General features: G+C 38.4%; 1 protein-coding gene across 7 annotated transcripts in view; it reads right to left on the minus strand.

Moving 5' to 3' along the window:
• Positions 1–14,353, minus strand: part of ZBTB20 (zinc finger and BTB domain containing 20) — an 809,727-nt gene that overhangs the window by 349,438 nt on the left and 445,936 nt on the right. The window contains exon 1 of one of the 7 annotated variants that reach the window (XM_060298090.1): positions 10,608–10,631. The exons of the other annotated variants lie outside the window; for them this stretch is intronic. The gene's annotated coding sequence lies outside the window, so the exon portion shown is untranslated. Of the gene's footprint in view, positions 1–10,607; positions 10,632–14,353 lie in introns of those variants that run through there. 7 annotated transcript variants of the gene reach the window in all.

Genomic DNA, 14,353 nt, shown 5'->3' on the forward strand with positions numbered 1-14,353 from the left:
GACGTACAGGAGAGATGATATTTAGATTCTAACACATTCTCATGGAGTTACCTAGGGTTATTTGCAATTTCTAGAGTACAAACTAAAACATAACCCATTTTTCTCCCATTTAATAAAGCATATTAGAAAACACAGGTGTATAACTTTATTATAGGGACAGTCTTGTGTTTGTTTTGATTTTTAAAAGAATAAATCACATACTTCAGAAATTTATTAATAGCAACAAATTTGCTGTAATGCATCTCACATGATTGAAACACACCAGTATTTCTTATTACTGGAAATAAAAATCCCTGTGCAGATTACGTATCTCATCCAACAAACATTAATTGAGTACCTACTATGTGTCAGGGCAGTGCTAGATATAGGAGACCACAGATGAATAAACAATGTTTCGGGCTTCCCTGGTGGCGCAGTGGTTGAGAGTCCGCCTGCCGATGCAGGGGACACGGGTTCGTGCCCCGGTCCGGGAGGATCCCACATGCCGCGGAGTGGCAGGGCCCGTGAGCCATGGCCGCTGAGCCTGCGTGTTCAGAGCCTGTGCTCCGGCAATGGGAGAGGCCACAACAGTGAGAGGCCCGCGTACCGCAAAAAAATAAACAACAACAACAATGTTTCTCCCTCCAAATGTTACAGTCTATTGATGTGAGCAACTGGGCTTCTATCTAGCTTTGGGAACGGGGCTATGAATGGGCAATAGCTCATTGTGGGTAGTAGACAGCAGAGAAGCAGATGCTGTGAACTGACTGATTAAAACAAACAAAAAGTCTTCCGACTACCTGACTCATTTTGGGTTCCATCCAAAGAAGAGTCTGAGACGAGGACTTGGTGCAGATAGTAATTGGGAAGGTGACCTCAGAAGGCAGTAGTGAAGGAGTGATGAGAGTGAGTCAGGGAGGAGGACTGGCAATAATAAGGATATGTCAAAGAGGCCAACAGCAGTACAATTCCACAGGATCTCTGAGATACATATATAATGCCTCCAGTGGTGTCATCTGAAGGAAATGGAGGCTGGAACATTTCTTTTCCACCTCTGTTCCTCCTTTGGTTGAGAGTTGCCCCCGCAGGGAATTAAGCTGCCATTCTAGTTCCCCAATCCAGTGTAGATTTATTGAGCTCTCCCAGCATTGGAAAAGGCCCTGGGCCAGAAAATGGAAGACCAACACAGAGGCCGAGTCTGGGATAACACTGAACTGCTTCAGTGTGGCTGGAATTACAGGTGAGCTGAGGGATATGTCCCACATACCGGCTAAAGCAGACTATAAAGACGTCTGGGGGTGGAGCATAGACACTGAGCAATCTGATCTAGCACAACCTGATCTAAAGGATGGTCTGGGGAAAGGTTAGACTGACATCTTTTTACTAAATTATATTCCACGTAAAGTGTCTCTGACTCCCGCAAGAAGTCAAACTTTGGGATAGTAAATCCTGACACTGCCCAGCTTAGAAACAGAAAAATGATGATTTGCTAATCGGCTTACCTGATTCTCTGGCTATGATGTCAAGATCAGACTCTTAGCAGTTCTTATGAAAATCCTGACACTCATTCACCAATTACCCTCCAGGAGCTGATATATGTCGATCTCCCTGTGTTTCAGGAGAGAAAGCTTTGAATTGCTTTAGGGAGCTTTTCTAAAAATGGTGATGCTTTTTTGCATCATTTTGTCATGACTAGGCCTACTGAAAATTTCCTGACATTCTGAATTCATGGCAATGTTATCTGTGCTGTTGTAGTTGGTTTGCATTTTTTTGTTGTTGTTGTTTTGTATTAAAGTAGAGGAGAAATAAGAAAAGGTGATGGGTTGCATCTAAATGTATTACGCTTGAAGGCTTTCAACATAAATGAGAAGATTTATAGAAAGTTATTAAGATCTTTAAGCTTCTATAAACATTTCATCATTGCTGACAATATCTACTTTCGTTAACTTTGCCCAAGCAGTTCCTGTGTTGCTGTAAGGCTGAAGGTGAGTTTATTTTGCACTTTAGCAAGCAGCATAGGAGCTTTCTGGAGAATTTTGGTTTGGGGGCCCAGATCATAAGGTTAAACAATAGATATTTTATGGTTACAGGAGAAGAATTTATAGGCCCTTCATTCTTCTATTATAATGTATAAAGGATATGACTGTATTCCTAATCCCTAGAAAACGTGGTGGACGGGTACATTATGGACTCTTATATGAACATATGTAGCATCCCTTTGACCACAAGTGGGCAAGTCTTTTAAAAAGTTCTGGGAGAGGGCTTCCCTGGTGGCGCAGTGGTTGAGAGTCCGCCTGCCAATGCAGGGGACACGGGTTCGTGCCCCGGTCCGGGAAGATCCCACATGCCGCGGAGTGGCTGAGCCCATGAGCCATGGCCGCTGATCCTGCACGTCTGAAGCCTATGCTCTGCAGTGGGAGAGGCCACAGCAGTGAGAGGCCCGCGTACCGAAAAAAAAAAAAAAAAGTTCTGGGAGAAAAAAAAGAGCCCCAGGGACCATTTAGGCTCTGTCGGTGAGTTCCATTCTGAGACATCAAATCCAGTTGCACAGAAGCCAAATGTCAATATTTACAAAGCTCTTTCCATCTCATATCCACTTCCTTTCCATTTTATGCTTTTTCTTCCCCTTTTCTTTCCTCCCTTTTCCTTGATCCTCTTCTTCACTCTTTATTCCATTTGCTCTTATTTTCCCCATGCCCAGTAGTCAGTCCAGTCTGTGCATCCTGACAGAGGCTTCAGTGATGGAAAAGAAAAGGCCCCAAATAAAACCATCGACGTCTAAGACAGGGAGCTCTGGAGGGTGGTGGATGGTGATTGGGGCCAAGCCTGAGGATGAGAGTGCTCAGGGCTCTGAGGCTCTTAACCCACCCAGCAAGCCATTAGGCTTCTGCAGGCCTGATGGCTGTATCAAGCCTCGATTTCAAAACTCTTCTGCACTGACAAGGACTTGCTAATTTCAAACTTTCTAACCAATTACAATCAGGAGGAACTGTGGACAATGATCAGTGAGCAAAGTGAAAGTGCTGGGGTGGAGGGGCCCTCATAGGTTTCACTCTGCTGGTAACATGCAGCTGGGACTCTGCTCAGTGAGTAAATAAAAACACAGTACAAAATACAAACGTGCTCAGTGGGTCCCTCTGGCTGTCTCGTTCCCAGTAGTGGGGTATGTAGGAACCTTGAATTGCATTTAGTCCATTAATTTCTGATGGTGTTAATTAAAAACTTTTGATGCTGATTTGAATGGAAAATACCTCAAACAGTGTTTTCTTTATTGAAACACCAAGTTCCAAGTCTTGGACTATTAGGTTAAGCTCTGTCATCAGTGAGACCAACAAAAATGCTTTTCATACCATCTGCTTTGATTAATAGTAATAATAATAATGAAAAATGAAAAAGAAGAGAAACTTTAGATTGAAACCCCCTTATTTTAACCTGTTTTTTTTTTTAAAGGACTAAACTGAAAATCTGGGTCCCTGAATGTAGAACATATGATTCAAAAAAATCTTTTTTCAAATCCTTATAGAACATTCAAATCACCCAATGTTCCAGGACCTGAATTTTTTATATTTTCAAATGGGGAAAGCTGCTTAAAATAAGTGAATCAGCTGCTAAGTGATTTCTCTCTGTCTCTTCCCCTACTCTCTCTTTCAAAACACTGAAAAAATGCTTAAAATGGTATATGAAATTGATATGTGCTGCTTAAGAAGCTTAATATAATTACTGAGGATGCAGAGTGTCTATTTAAAAACAAGATAGGTGAGGGCAATAGAACCTGAGTTGTGAGTATTCATCCCTTATGAGGTGTAGGGAATGCTTCCAAATGTTTAATCCACTGAGCAAGGTAAGGGGTGCACAGTAGTTATTCACAGATTTCTCTGTCCTCCCAGAAACCTAGAGAAACCTGGGAAATCCAGAGAGCAATGCAAGGGGATAGTATGACAGATGCTGTGCAAGAAGCGAGCAAATAAAAAGTCCATCTCTCAATCCAACACTTTTGTGAAGTACTAAGCACACCACCAAAACATCCTGATTGGTTTCTAAGACTCTTCTCCAATTTTATTTTTTAATCATATTTCCTCTTACACCAGGGCCTGAAGCTTTGGACGTCTAATCTGAGAGGCCCCATGAATGTCCTCTCACAAATGACAGCTTTTCTTTTTCTCTTTTGTGTTTTCGTATACCTAACTATAATTTTCCATCTCCTAACCTGTTTATTCACACTGTTTGCAATATTATCTGAATCCTTAAAAGACCACAAGACTTTCTTTTTTTACTCTGAAGGTCTTCATCACTCTTGCTCTTGTTTTGATCTACAGATCTCTAAAGAGGATGAAGTTCTCCATAAAGGCTAAGCACTTTGGCAGGTCTCCTTTCCTTCCCTCCCTAAGGACAGGATGCATTGACCTCACCCTCTTAGAAAAGTTTGCAGAATTGGCCTCCCAGTCTGATGGGACTTGATAATGATCCTTCAACAACAACAAGGACAACAATGACAACAATAACAGAAAACACTCACTGTAAAGCATAAAGCAGGTGAGGGGAATATGTAGGGCAATAGAACTAAAACTCTAAAAGAGAAATAGGCCTGAGCGAACCACAACATGAACGTATTTGTTCACAAAATTTATGATGTTTCCCTCCCCCAGAGAAAATTGATAGGTGATATTGTCTATAAAGAACTAGTAAATGTAAATTAATAGATATGTAGCAAATGAGTACACTTAATGATGATTTCCAGCTGAAATGATTTTTTTTTTCCTAGAGACCAAGTTTTCGTTAAACTTAATCCTTACTCTCTTCCCTCTCCAGCAGCAGAAACATCTGGTCAGTTTTAGATTCCCCTTGGATTTCCAACTTCAAAGGGAATTATAAAGAATAACAAATTCATGTACCGGCACTAAAAAAAAATTAGAGCAGCAGGAGAGAATGGTAAAATTGTCCTTATTTGACTGCTAGTGACAGGCGCCACAGGCAGAACTACAAGGCAAGACAAAGGCAAGATCACCGGTTGACAACCCGAGTTCCTGGAAAGGACTGAATCTTTGGCTAGATACAAATATGCACAGGGCCCTTACAAACTATAAGGAGCTTTCTCCTTGCTTACGTGAAAAATAAATAAATAGAGTATAAGGAGTAAGAAGGTAAAGAAAAAAAAAAAAAGAAATGGGTTCACATGTACCTGTCACATAGCTGGCATTAACAAAAGTTTGTTGAAAGGGTGATGTGGAAAGAATCTTAAAGATTCACTTAACATATGGGTTTTTTATTTAATTTGCAGAAAATGGTGTGAGTTCTGATTCTACAAAGGGCTGGATAAGCCATCCCAGAAATAACTCAGGCTCCTAAGAATCTACTAGACCTATCATGTCCTCATAGAAGATTAGACCTCCAAGTCTCAAAAGTAGTCTGTTTCTTCCTTGCTCTGGATCCTTATCAAAGGATGGCTGGAAATCAAAGTCCTACCAGAGTGGAGGAATAGAGTTTGAATGAACTACTGATATTTGTAGCTGTGCCAAAGTTGTGCTTGACATCACTTTATAGAACTGGATTTACCTTTCTCCTTTGTCATGTTCCTAGCAAAGCTGAAACACAATTCTTAGAGTGCAGGTCTTGATGTAATCAAACATTAGAAAATGAGAACAGTTAAAGAAAGTACAATTTTGTCATTGTAATTACCTTTTACAAATAGCCTTTCCTCTTTCCTGTTTTATGTGCAATGCGTGCAGCAACAAAAATAAAAATACAGATATGATTAGCCAATCAACTTGTTTGTGGACAAAGAGAGAGAAAGAGTTAAGGGCCAAAATGTCTTTAAATAAGTAATTATAAAGGTCTTTAAACTTAGCATTCAGAGGTTACAGATCCCCACACCACAAATACATTAGGTTGATTCACAGAATGGCCATCAGGAACTTAGAAAGCAAATTGCTTTTGATAAAAAAGTATACATCAACGGCACCTTAAGAATATTTTATAGAGTAGAATAGAACAAATAAAACCAATTTTCTATGGAGCCCAGCACGGTTTGCTAATGCATCAGTCCCCCCAAATACAGACCATCTCCAAAGGAAGTTCTTTATATCACAGGCTTTGAGTAATCGCTAGTGAAGGGTGAAAAAACGGAGACTTCTCAGCATTTCCAATGTGAAAGGACTGAGCTGGCTACAAAATCATCTCCTTGAATATCTTTGCCTTGAGTGGAGTTTTCATCCTTCTCTCCCCACTCCAGGTAAAGCAGAATCGTCAAAGTTATCTCAGTAAAAGAATGCCGTAATTCCCATCCTTATGTTAATTGTGCATGATGGTGTGTTACGTGTCTAATAAAGTTTATCCAGAAAATATGCCAACTTCTTGAAACATAGGTCTGATGACATGAACAAAACGTTTTTTTTTTTTTCTTCTTTTGTAACTATCTGTATTTAAGTCTAAAATGAAAGTCCTGGCTTGATGGGGGATTTTCAAAGGATTTCCTGCCCTATCTAAGCAGAATCATCCAACCATGATCATGAACTAAACTAGAGAGAAGGAGGTAGAGGATATGGAATACTACTTTATTCCAAGAAGTGCTGTTTTATAGCAAATGTAACAATGGAACAAACACCAGACCCAAAGGCCAAGCATAAGAAAATGCCACACACATACACCAAGAAGTGAACACTATCATTAATCACAGTAGTAGTAGTAATAATAATAATAATAGCTGTTGTCGTGATGAGACATTTAAGGTTCACTTGGGCATAATGAATAATACTTTAGTTAGAAAGAACTATTGGTAAACTTACTCTTCTCTATAAAAGTTACTTTATATTCTAGGTTTATATGACATGAGCTATGTAATCCAACACCACATGTAAGAAGAGGATGCAGGAAAAAGTGAAGACTTACACCTTTATTTCAGTTGTCGTGTTGTCAGCATCAATCTTAAAATAATGATGAAAAGGTTAACTGTTTTAAAATAGGGGTATTATGGGTTATGGTAAAATATCCTTGCAGCTTTAAAATAGTACAGTAGCTAGCTCCTACCTATCTTTTCTTGGAATGCCTGCTTCAACGCCAAGCTGTCAGATACATCCCTGACCTTTTGAGGACATTTTAACGATGGTAATGCCAGGCCAGGATAAAGAGAAACAGAAATGATCAGAAGACTGAGGGGAAAAAGAAATGAGATGGAAAGAAAAAAATAGTTTGTACTGTTTACACCATCCAGTCTGGCAATTTTTACTGATGCTTTCTGTTTGCTTGGGATAGTTTATTGCTTATGTTATTTCTTTTCTTTCTTTCTTTCCCATGTGCTTTCCTCCACCAACTTTGTTTGAAAATATTTTGTATGTGTCCATACTGTAAACCCGCATATTTTTCTAGAGATTTAGTGCAGTGGGGAAGCTCTTTTTTTTTTTTCCTTCCCCAAGGGTTAGGCACATCAGTATTCTTAGCTACTCACTTTCGAGGCCAATGGAAAATGTGCTCTTAAGATTAAATAGACGTGAGTAACACATAAATCCAGTTTATACTGATGCAGGACGTTACGCAGTTACTCACATCCTGAATCTCTGATGAGTGGAACACACCTGTTGGAACAGTCACTGACCTGCAGGTCAAAGACAGCCAGGAAGGATAAAACCTTCACTACTGGTCTTCTGCAGACAACCTACTTGCATGAAGCATTCCTCCTTGTGGCTCTGGGTATAAAGGAGGTGGTCTAGCCATGGGAAACTGGCCCACAGAAGGTTCTTTAAATATTCTCAGGATAAACTGGAGTAACACACACAGGCACACAGGCAGTGAGTGCCCTTTGTTCTGCAAGGCACCATCTCCCTCCACGCCCACTTCCCCAAACATAGTGCTTTTCTGAAAAATTATTCAGACTATTAATGGATAATTCCTCCCTTTACAGACTTCCTAAGTACCTCCTTAGGAGGAAACCTTCCGTTTCTGCCAATAAATCTTAAAAAACTATAAACATTTAAATCCAGTGTTACATTTGGTTTAAGTATTTTCACCATATTTATCTAGGATGGGTTGGCTGCAGCCATGCTGGACTTCTGAGTAGTTAAAGGCCTATGTTTTCCTTTCACCTCAAATATGGAATTGTATATAACACAACATATATCCAATAATGAGTATAATTAATGCTGCATCGATCTGGCATGCAAATTATCATCCTAAGTTTGAGTGAAGTAAAAAAAAATACCAAAAAAAAAAAAAAATTCATCCAAGAAACCTAGCCAAATCTGTAAAATGTCTCTCTAGTCAACCAAATTATCCTTTGGCTTACAGATGTGCCTAAGAATGTTATGAAACACACTGATGAGATTTTATGATCAATTGTTACATTTTAGAAAATGTGATGACAGCACACTCAGAAGAAAACTACTCCTCTACACAATGATTAGAACTATTCATCTGAATGTTTTTAACATTAAAATGTAAAAAGTTCTGATGGGCCTGAAATATTGATGGACTAAAATGCTATAATGACTGGGGTTTGCTTCAAAATAACATGGTGGTAGCACGGGAAAACAATAGACCATGAGTTAATCACTGTGCAAGCTGGGTTATGGGTACATGGGGGTTCATTGTAGTGATCTGTCTACATTCATGTATTTTAAATTTTTCATAATAAAAATTTTAAAAATTTATACTGATTTCAACTTTCATTCGTTTACTCATTATTTATTGACTGATTCATTTACTTTTTATATGTAAGATTATGGAAACAAAAAGTTAAAAAAAATATTCTTGTTGGACATTTAGGTTAAGTAAGCTATTCCTCTTCAGAAATAGTATCTATTTATTTAAAATGATGTTTATAAGGACTATGTAATTACATGTAGAATTCTGAGGTTAAATTTTGAAAGCAGGACATAAAATTATATGGAAAGTATGATTACAGCATGTTTTAAAAAATATATCCTCAGGGGAAAATGAGCGTAAAGAAATATATCAAATGGTTATTAATGGTTGGATTTAAATTACAGAAATAATTACTTTAATTTTTCTTCATTTTACTCCAGTGTGTTTTTCCAAATTATTTTTAATAAGCATGTATCATTTTTAAATGAAAATAAATATTTATTCATTAGTGGATAAGATGTGCTCTCCTTTCCCAAGGAGCTTTTTATTTACTAAAACAGAGAAACTACAAACATACAGCATTGCCCTGATAGTTTAAATCTTCATACCTAGAAGTGAAATACACCCACAGGAAAAGAAATGTCAATACAGATTTTATCTGATCGTAGAAACATAAAGAGCTTTCTGTGTGTTGGATAGAAATAGGGGAGGAACTGGCTTCTTTGCAAGCCAGAAAGAGTGTGAAATTCAGGCCATTTTGTGATGAGATCATTTCGCAATGAATGCAGGGAATGACAAATAAAAGTTACCAAATGAGCTGTCCCTTGAGTTCTTAACATTCTCACTCTTTCTTTTGGGGCAGTATAACGAGTAAAGCTTGGGAGTGGGAGTAGGGAGTTACAATCTAAAGGCTTGTGCCCTTCACTGGCAAGATGGGTACATTCAGAAAGACAGATAGATGTACAACAGAATTAGAAACAAAAATACAGTAGACAACTGTGGATTATGTGTAATGGATATGGAAAGTCTCTGCTAGAAAGCTATCTGTATTACCCCAAGAGATTACTTTCCTCATTTTATGCAAATTCATATAAAGTGAAGTCAAGAGTGTAGATGCTGAAAGTCTGGATGAATATGATGCTCATGACTAAATAGGCCTGGCTAGAGCAAGGGAGAATATATTCAGATGCCAGGTAAGTCACCCCTTTACTCCTCCCCTCTCTGGTATATCTGCCAGTGCATTTCTATGTAGGCCAATCTCTAGCAAACTCAACTCTTTCAAGCTCTGTCTGACTTGATGATGTTCTACCAATATACCCTCAGTCCTGACCTGCACTCTCCTCCCAGCCACTGAACTCTCAAGAATTCTAGAAACTTTGAATTTTGAAACTTTACCAATTCTCGCTAAAAGACACATAGACCTCAAAGTTTCAAACCTAGGCTAGCTTGAAGCCCTGGTGTTGGTCCTCTTACTTAATTGGTAATGTTGGTGGTAGTGGTGAGGGTTGTCCACGTCCCCTTCGTTTGTGCATACACACAAGAGCAGTTCACGTCTGATTTTAAGGCTGATCCACATGAAGTAAATGCACGTCAAATGTGTAGCATATCATTGAATAATAACATGTAGTTCAAAGCATCACAGAATATGTTTGGAGGGTTTTGTTTGCATAATGCCAAAACATCCAGTGTTCCACATGGAAACATCAGTGCCCAACTTCACCAAATCACCTTCTCTGTCCACTCAGGTGTCCTCTGACTACTTCCACCCCAGTGTAGCAAAATCACTGTAAACCATTTGTTGAACTCTGTGACAACAGGTTCTCAAGATCATGTTTCATATCATTCTAAATGATGGTATTTCAAGTGAACAAATAGGATATGAAATAGGTACCCTTCACCAATGTCAAAATACGTTCTGTTCAAATTTAATACTTGAGGTGGTGGACTCACCACAGCTTTAGGTTTAAGTCTTTCTGAGGTTAGGAGAAATATACTTGGCTTCTTTGTACCTCAGTATTTTAGACCGCCATTTAGAGATGATGAAAGTTGCTTACCAGACGGCAACGTCACGAGGAAAATCCAGTTAGTGATGGTGAAACATTCTGAAATTAAAAGAGCACTGTTGCTGCTAGGTATTTAATAAATCTATGACAATCATAGAAAATAACCCCATTTACTTTTCACTCAGGCCACTGACACACTGATACTATATAAAAAGTAAAGGATGCTCCCCTTTGGGAATGAAAATACAACTGTGCCCTGAGAAAGTGCTTTTGTAGCTGCCTGTATGCTTAACTTTAAGGCTCTAACCAGTTGCAACCAGTTGTGAATGACTTGCTGCCTATTTCTGTAATTCACTGTAACTTGTGTTGAGAAAGTTATGTTTTATGGTTAATTATCTGTGGTCTGTTTAAAAAAATAAATCAAACCATTGTGAACCACCAGGATTTGCAGCTCCATTTGAACTTTACTGTACTTTTGATTAAACATTTTGTAAATAAAAACAAACTGGTTTCTCCTTGTTTGGGGTTGTTTGTTACTTGTGTTCTGGATATAAATATTGTGGCAATAGTGGTAGAACAAGCTATGGATTATTTACCCCTGGTTTCATGAGTTGTGAGTTACTGGCCTTATCCTCTTTCATGAGTATAAATAAATGTATAGTGTTATATTCCAAGTCCTGTAAGACAACTGGAATGAGTGAACTGAAACCTTTCAAAACCAAAACCTTTTATGCTAAGTCACAGAACAACAAAACAAACCCCAAATTAACATTTAAAAAGCTTCTACTGTGGAGCAACAAAATCCCCAAATATTATATAATCTGCATTTTAAAGACTGCTTCCCTAACAAGCAGCAGTCTACCAATAATTCCACACGCATGTCTTTTCACTGCTGATATAATGGAGACGCCATAGGTGGTTTTACCAGAGATCACCTCCCACCCCCAATATCAACACCAGAATGAGGCCTTGAAAATAGCCAGCATAATAACTTAAGCCAAAATCGATTTAGCAAGATCAGGAATTACTGTAGCTAAAAGTAATGAAACAATATATAAAAGAAGAATTCTATATAAAATTTGTCTGTTGTCATCATCCTAGGACCTGTATAAATAAAAGAAGTCTAAAAAATAATTGCCTAGAGAAAATGAGAAAAGCCAAGATTTAAAGGACCCTGTGGCAGAGTGTAAGAGGAGTATATTTGAGACACAGAATCGTTATATCCCTAACACATTTTCATATGAAACTTAACCAGGATTACCAAAGTACCTTGCTCAAAATTATGTTTTTTAAATGATCCAATGGTCTGTGCAGCACTGACCATTACAAAGGACCTCTAGGAAAGATATAAAATATCCTTCTGCAATTTGTTATTTTTATAAAGACAGAGACAGGATAATAAGGGTTTTCTTATAAAATGGGGTGGTCGCCCCTTGCTGAAGCTTGGAGTGCTGCATCTGGTTTCACCTTACCCCTTTATTACTCACATTGCTTACTGCTTACCTGCATAAGTACTAACAGGGAACAGCCACCGCAGCTCCCCAAAACATATTCATGAAGCAGATACGATGTGCCAGGCACAACTAGAGTGATTCTTCTTGAAAAGGTAAGTCAGTGACTGAGGTTCTTGCAACATTTAAAAATATCTATTGTGCCAATAGAAATGAGAAGCCAGGTTAAAAGAGTTGTGAAGTACTTCTGAAAAATTAGAAAATGTTTAAATCTTCTCCTAGATTCTTGAACACCCTGGGAATAGAAAGTTTAGGCCTGCCAGCCCTTCCTCAGCCTGGATCCCATATTGCAGAAGAAAAACTAGAAGTAGGCTATATGTTCTCTGTGACGTGGTTACAACCAAAAAAGGGGGCTGAATAGAATCGGCTGGCATTCATTGGGCATTGAAAGGTCAATTCTGAACCTGAGTATGGTTCAGAGAGTGCAAAAAAACTCACCGAGATGGAATTGGAAGATATTCTGATAAACTGAGGCAGGAAAAAAAGGCCAAAGATGTTTTACTCAAAGATGTTTTCCTCTACTTCTTTGATAACCAGATGGCTCCAACTATTTTGGACAATCAAGAAAATGCTCCTCTATAGAGGTCTAAGTTTTCTTTTAAATCCAAGCAAACCCATTTGAAAAGCGGGGTATTCTAAATGATTCTCTGTATACAGAACTACCCACCAAAATTAAGTGCTTGGCTACAGATGATTAATCATGTTACAATTACATTATAAAGAAACATTTTACATGGTGCAGAATTCATTTTGATAATCAGGTACACACATACAAAACTGCCTATTGGAACCCACACTCAGCTATAACTGAGAAAACCATAATTCAAAAAGATACATGCACCCCAATGTTCAATGCAGCACTATTTACAATAGCCAAGACATGGAAGCAACATAAACGTCCCTTGACAGATGAATGGACAAAGAAGATATGGTATATTTATACAATGGAATATTACTCAGCCATAAAAAGAATGAAATAATGCCTTTTGCAGCAACACGGATGGACCTAGAGATTATTTTACCAAGTAAAGTAAGCCAGACTGAGAAAGACAAATATACAACATCGCTCACATGTAGAATCTAAAAAAAAAAAAGTGATACAGATGAGTTTATATACAAAATAGAAATAGACCCACAGACATAGAAAACAAACTTGTGGGGCTTCCCTAGTAGCACAGCGTTTAAGAATCCACCTGCCAATGCAGGGGACACGGGTTCGAGCCCTGGTCCGGGAAGGTCCCACATGCCACGGAGTAACTAAGCCCGTGCGCCACAACTACTGAGCCTGTGCTCTAGAGCCTGTGAGCCACAACTACTGACCCTGTGCGCCACAACTACTGAAGCTCGTGTGCCACAACTACTGAAGCCCGTGCACCTAGAGCCCGTGTGCCGCAACAAGAGAAGCCACCGCAATGAGAAGCCCATGCACCGCAACAAAGAGTAGCCCCCGCTTGCCGCAACTAGAGAAATCTCGCCCACAGCAACGAAGACCTGATGCAGCCAAAAATAAATAAATGTATTAGGAAAAAAAAAGGAGAAATCAAACTTATGGTTACCAAAGGGGAAAAGGGGGGAAGGATACATTAGGAGTTTGGAATTAACATATACACACTACTATATATAAAATAGATAACCAACAAGGACCTTCTGTATAGCACAGGGAACTATACTCAATATTTTTTAATGACCTATAAGGGAAAAGAATATTAAAAAGAATAGATACATATATGTATAACTGAATCACTTTGCTGTACACCTGAAACTAACACAACATTGTAAATCAACTTATATGCCAATAAAAAAGTTAAAAAAATATGAAGAGGGACAGAAAAAATATATGTATGAATACATGTGCGAATATCCTGCTTAAAGACTAGAATATTGTGACCAATTTTCATTATATTCCGCAAACATATCTATCTGAGCTATAGATTCTTTCAAGGAAAGAAAAAAGCTGAAAGGAGACACATTTACAAAATACTTTAATAATGTATGCTAGCTTAGTCATTATTCATATTAAGACAACAAAAGATGTCCCCATGTCATCATACATACAGAGATATGACAACCCTAGTGATCTTGATCATTCCGTTGTTACAACACAGAGCCATATTCAGGCAATGAAACCTGAAAAACCAGACAAAACTCTCCTGGCTTTGATTTTTATCTTTATGCACCAGATTTTTCCATACAAAAGGAATCCCAAATTCAATAGCTAACACATAAGAGAAAGTTAAACAAACTAGGAAATAGCCTGAATCTTTTATAAAAAGTAAGGAAAAACTC

Source organism: Globicephala melas, chromosome 4, assembly GCF_963455315.2.
Source record: "Globicephala melas chromosome 4, mGloMel1.2, whole genome shotgun sequence".
Lineage (NCBI taxonomy): Eukaryota > Metazoa > Chordata > Mammalia > Artiodactyla > Delphinidae > Globicephala > Globicephala melas.